We start from the raw sequence: 6,520 nt of genomic DNA on the forward strand, positions 1-6,520 counted from the left end.
CATGAGCATCAGAACATGAGAAAGTTTACAAATAAGAGAAATATGTAAGGCCATTCGGCTCATCAAGGTGTTTGGTAATTAGTGGCTAATACAGATATTAGGATCTGTTCCAGCAGTTTCTTCTGTGAATTAGCTTCAACAACTTGGCTGCGTAACTGGTTCCATACTCACACAAACCTGCAGAAAGAGCTGCCCCCCGTTCTCGGTCTAAAGACACTTCCACATAGTTTCCTCTTGTATCCTCTGCTTTGTTTCACTATTGATTCTGCCGAAGGCAGCTGGGTTGTGTTTGTCAATGTCTCTGAGATTTTTGAATAAGTGGATCAGCTCTGTTCAGGACTGAAAAGCTTTAGTTCTTTAAGCCTGTCAGTGTAGGACTTTTTTTTGTGAGCACTGACATGTACTGTATCTGGGTGCTCACTGTGCTTATTCCAAAGCAGCAATACCAAGGCAAGTTCAGCCTGCCTTGAAGAGGCTACTATGAAAAACCAAGAGTTCCATTACATATGAATTGCACTTTTACAGTAGGTAGTTAAAAGAAAGCAAGTCCCCATCTTCAAATACAAAACTTTCAAATACATTTTTTCTTACTATTATTCAAGATGTGCACAGGCTGAGAACATCAAGAAATATGTTTATGAAATATATATAATATTTTTTTCTAATAATTCAAATTGTTCAAGAAAAGCCACTTGTCCATAACACAGCAAATAAAAAGCATTATGACAGATAATCTCATTAGATGACGCCCTGCTGAAACTGGAGGTCTAGGCGTTAGAAGTCTTCTTTCATCTTTATTCACATCTCTAGTTTCATTTTTTATTTGAAATTCTTCAATCAAGTGACTAATGGAAATATCTACTCTCCCCCTATGGCTAATAATCAACACTCATCAGGTAGCTACAGTATATACTGTACCATAAGCAATTCCCTAGCAATTTGAGAGATCTCATACAAATCCGACAAGAAGAACAGACAATAATTACACCAGGCTCGTGTGCGAAGTTGGTAGAGACTTACCCTAAAGCACATGAGCCTATGAGCCTGCAATTCCACATATAAAATATAGGATTATGTGCACAGCCATGGTGAAGAACATCATCATTTTAAGGCTTCACACTTCATATTTCCTTAATTACACATACAGTATATACTGTATATACAGTATACTTAAAATGTAAACTCAAGTTAATTTCCAAGTGAGACAATACAATAAATGTTTCCATCAGTCTTTTTTGTGTACAAGATCTAAACTGTAATTTAACATTTCTGTTCCACTTTCTTGGGCAATTTGTTAGAAAACTTTTTTTCTGTGTTTATTTGCAGACAGTTATTTCTTTCTTTTGCTTATTCTCTAAAATTGCCCTTTAGTGCCCAAAGTTGAGCGAGCTCTGTTCTTGTCCCATTCCAATATTGTACATTTCTGATGACAGAAAACTCATTGACCTGATTCAAGAACAAAGGTACAAGCTGTGCCCATGTTTTGAAACATGATGTACAAGCCAGCTCCTCATTTGTGGAAGAACTTTGGATAAATGTGAATCTGACTTTAACCAATGTAATCAGATTATTAGCAAAGCTGCTAACATACCAATGCAAGCAAATATCCAGTGTCTGTCCATTGCATCATAAGGTCACAATATAAATAATGTAAAAGACACTTGGAAACTGTGAACCAAACTGATTTTTATTAGGAATAGTAGAGATAATCTGAATTTAAAATATTTACTGGAAAAATGTTAACTGGTTAAAATATAATCAATACAAGATATACAATGTTAAATGACAGATACATTAAGCACAATAAACTGTTTTCAGCCTTTAAAATCTTCCATCTAGATTTTCAATACCAGATCAATTTGAAAAAATCATTAGATCAAATCTTTCCCCCAGTTTGTATTTTAAATTATCACAAGTTTTTAATAACCTGATGTTAAAAAAAGGTGATTTGAGCCCCATTAGAGTGGATTAATTATATGCTAATTATCTCACATTTGAGCTTTGTGAAGCAGAAAATGAATAGTCAGCCTTCAGAGTCATACTGCAGAGACTGTGGGTCTCTTATTAAAGGTGTAATGTCTTCAGGAGTGTGACAAAAAGCTGCTTGTATTGCAGATAACTTTGTTTCTTGCTCTGGAAGATAAGGAAGATATACACAAATACAAACTGATCTATGCTGTCACTGAAACATACATGTTTATTAAATTTACTGTGTGGAAAGTAAGACAAAGAGTTTGGTGATCAGTTACAGTTGATGTACTGCTCCAATAATATATTTAGAACATAAGAAAGGTTTCAGATGAAAAGAGACCATTCAACGCTTCTGGTCCTTTCCAGTAGTCAGTAACTAAACAATCCAGAGATCTCTGAACTTTTCTGGAAAGAAACCAAAGTACTGGCTTCATCAGCATGACTGGATTGCTTGTTCCATACTCCCACAGCCCACCTGACGTAATTTTTAAGGGATCTAGGTTTAAGCTACCTATGGCAGCACTACAGCTCAAAGCAAATCTGCCCCTTGAGAATGTTTGGATTGATGGAATTAGTTTCAATGTGTTTTGCAACACGAAGTGACTTGGAGGAATTTATCGCAGTTTATCCATCCTTTTTATGGGTAAATGCTAAGTAGGGGGATTACTTTCTGTTTACAAAGTTTTCAGTCTTCGGTATTCATGTCTCCCTTTCCAACAGCAGCCCAACACACTTGTCAGCATAATCAAGCTCTTCACTGCCTGAAGTGTGAAATATCTTTTAACACTTTTGAAACAAGTTACTTTGTTTGGAGTAAATTACTTCATTTGCCAGCTTTAAATACGTGTTTCAATAGCCTTTTCCAAGGAGAAACAAATTCTTAGGAAGTTAATTGAGCAGTATACTTCAGGCTTTCAATGTTTAGTTAAAGAATATAGAGCTGAGTCCATGTCAATGTATATTACATGCTTTAGGTGCCTCTTCACCTAATTAAAACCAAGCAACAGACCTACTTCTAGACTTTAAGATGTATAGTACTTTACAAGCTGGGTAATAATTAAACCAATTAAATGTATTTATTAGTCTAACTTAAAAAGCTTGAACAATGTAAACATAATGTGGATTTTCTCTCTGATTTTAAAAGAGGTTTTAGTCAAGTGCCATTGTTTTATTTATGTGTGGTTATTATATTGCAGTCTCTAATTTATGATGAGATACACAATTACAAAGGTTCATACAGTTCTTTATTCACACTCAACTTCTACCTTAGATGTAGCCAAAAATCAGAGTAGCAACATAGAGTGAGACTCTGAACCACAGTAAATGCAATTAATCTACTGTTGAGGGAGGCCCAGAATAAAAAACGGAAGAAACAGAAACACTCTGAATTAGGAAACTTAGGGGAACATGGATTATAGCAATTAATGTTTTACATTGTATAAACCAATAATAGTTCACAGATGAAGCAGAGAAGCAAATTGCTCCCTAAAATATAACCTTTTCTAATTGACAATGAGAAATGTGTTGTGTTTAGAAGAACATGAAGGCAATCTTTTAGACAACTGGGTCTCCAATGTAAACATGCCAAATGTGACACACAAAACATTGTTTTTATTACATCATGTCTGGTCCTATAACCAGATGTGGTTTTGATGTCTTTTTACTTAACTTTGAAGGTGCTCTAGAAGTTTGAAGGGCTTTGAACAGATATAATTAAACTATCCATCAGGAAATTGCCTGTGCCTGGGGGCAATAGGAGGAGTGTGTTTTCATTGATGAGCTAAAGAAAGTTAGCTGTATTCTGAACGTTTACTAGTCCAAAGGTTCAACAGACCAAAATACCCCCTAAAGCTGAACCATAATGCTAGCATTTTAATTATTGAAGCATTAAAACTTAATATTTATGCAGGCTATTTAAACTTTGGATGCCCTGAATGAATGCTCATCAGACACCGAATGGTGAGATTTAATTACAATAGCATCTTCATCTTAACAGTGGGATAATAACCATTAACAGTTACACTTATCACCAAAGTATCCCAGTTAGGGAAGTTATGGGAAAATGAAATCCAGTGCTCCCTGGATGATTTATAGCGCACTGAGCATTTGGTATTTTGATACAGCCTTGGCCTGAGTATGATTTGTAAAGCCAGGTACTTTATGCATATTAGATCTACAGACACAGAGAGCCCTGTGCTAATTTACTGCAGCAGATTGATATACTCAGTGCAGGTTTTTTACTTATAATGAAATTAACCAGGACTGTTCTTGGAACAAAGCCCTGGGACTTTTACCATCTAAAGAGTAGACAAGAGTAGACAGGGCCTTGGTTTATTAACCTGCAGGGTGTACTCCCACTCGAGAGAGCAAGAAGGAAGAAAGAGAGAGTTATTTTGACACCGTATCTAGATTGTGCTGGCTTCAGTTAATGAAATGAACCTGTGAAACCTGTGCACTCTGTTGCTTCTTCCTCTTCCGTGATGCAGCCACTCAAGAACCAATATTTTTTTTTAAATGTTGTTTTTTTTTATCGTAGCTGAAAAATGTAATTGGATGGGGAAACGATCTGCACTAGTAAGGCCTCAGTGGCCCTCGAAGAGCTCGGACCCGAGCTGCCTCCTCTGCCACCGCATTTAAGATGCTAGTCAACAAGCCTGTGACAAAAGATTAGCCTTAAATGAACCACCTAATTGTTCGAATATACTGTATGTAGGCTAAGAGCTGCACCTCACTTGGCTTTGCACACTGTGAGAGAGACTATCCCTGTGTAAAACAGGGTGTGATGTAATGTAGGAGAGTTTTGGTCTTACTCCAGGTACTGATGTGCGCCTGGCATCAGCAGAACAGTAGTTTTAAAATGATAAAGTGCAGACTCCAATGAAAATGTAAGAAGTATCCTTATATTATAACCTCACCTTTGTGTGAAACTGTAGACAATTAAGTACAAAGATCAGTCAACCCTGTTGTCATGAAAACCACCACAGGACTGAGGAGACTGCACGATTCTGATTCTGTGACTAATGAACTTGGGTAGCTTTGTGAAGCAGTCAAGATTAACCCTTTAATTGTACCATAAGTCATTAAAATAGAATTTCGAAAAAAAGGACTGCAGACTCCTTCAGCAGATACTTCCCTGAGCAAAAGATGAGAAAATATCAAACATCTTATATGAGACGATGCCACCCTATCTCAACAACTTGGTTTAGCAGACAGACAAAATTCAAACTTATTTCTAAAGAACTCCGGTCTATTCATTTAAGATTTAATTAGGTGGTGTAATGTGAATTCAATAGAAGATGTGGCACTCTTGATATGAATACATTTAATTAATCCTTTTTAAAGTAAATAACAATATACAACTCACGTGCCCTATGGACCCATAAATTGTTCTCCTAAATCCACATTTAAGTATTGCCATCCCAAAATGAACGTAGTGCTTGAATGGCTTCTATCATATTCACCAAGACAACGTGAGAATTGGAAGAAATGAAGAAAACAAGGTCATTTACAAAATTTGAAAAGCTCAAATAAATAATAACACAATTACAACCCAGAACTGTGATTATTTTTTCTTCACTTTTTCACCACCCCTTTAGTTTTCAAGAACTATTTAAGTTCTCACTGCATTTAAGTGTTCTGTGTTTTGTCAAGTAAACAGAAGTCCAAAGCAACTTCAGCGATGAAAATCACATGGACTGAACTGTGGAATGACACACTATGCTTATTTGAACTGTTCTGCATCTGTTATGCATCACAGTCAAATCGTGTCATGCTTGAAATCAGTGATGAAAGACTAAGTCCTGTTATAGAGTTTTTTTTAAATAAATCTTTAGTATATACTTGGATGTGAGATGCCAAGCTGCCATAATTTAAGGTAATTTTATTTCAACAAACACTGAGAACTCATACACATTTTTTCAAAAATAGCAAATGGAGAAATCTAACAATAGCATGTAATATGAATAGCAAGGCATAAAGGAAATATACTGTGTTTGCCCTTTTTAATTAAGTTTGTTGATATGTTGAGTTATTATTTCTCCTTACATGGAAATAATAACAGTATTTTGACTGTCTCTGTGGAATAAAATGACTGAAATGTCCTTCTTGAGTTCAGAATTCTATATGAAGGCATAAAAATAGTTAGGAGAGCAACCTCTAGCTGCAGCTTAAACCAAAAGTGGTATAGACATGGCAGTTGGGAATGAGAGGAATAGATGCACCTACTGTACTAGTGCAAAAGCAAATTAATGTGTTTGTTTGTAACCTTAATGTTACAAAATCTATAAATAATAAATAAACAACCTGGCTCTGTTATTTGCTGCAGTGGACAGATTCTAAATCATTTCTCGGATTGTTTTCTCTCAGGCTCCTCTTTCTGTTCATGTCTTGGCATCACTGTGTGTGCGAAGTCTAAAACAGCACCTGATCTCATCTACACCAGTTAGGATTCTGTTCACTTTCCATTAAAGCCCTTCAGCATAATAGCAGTAGTGCACGTTGTCTAAATTATAGTTGTCACGTAAAACTGCTCATCCCAGCTTCAATAATC

The sequence above is a fragment of the Lepisosteus platostomus genome, chromosome 18 (assembly GCF_059453375.1).
Source record: "Lepisosteus platostomus isolate fLepPlt1 chromosome 18, fLepPlt1.hap1, whole genome shotgun sequence".
Lineage (NCBI taxonomy): Eukaryota > Metazoa > Chordata > Actinopteri > Semionotiformes > Lepisosteidae > Lepisosteus > Lepisosteus platostomus.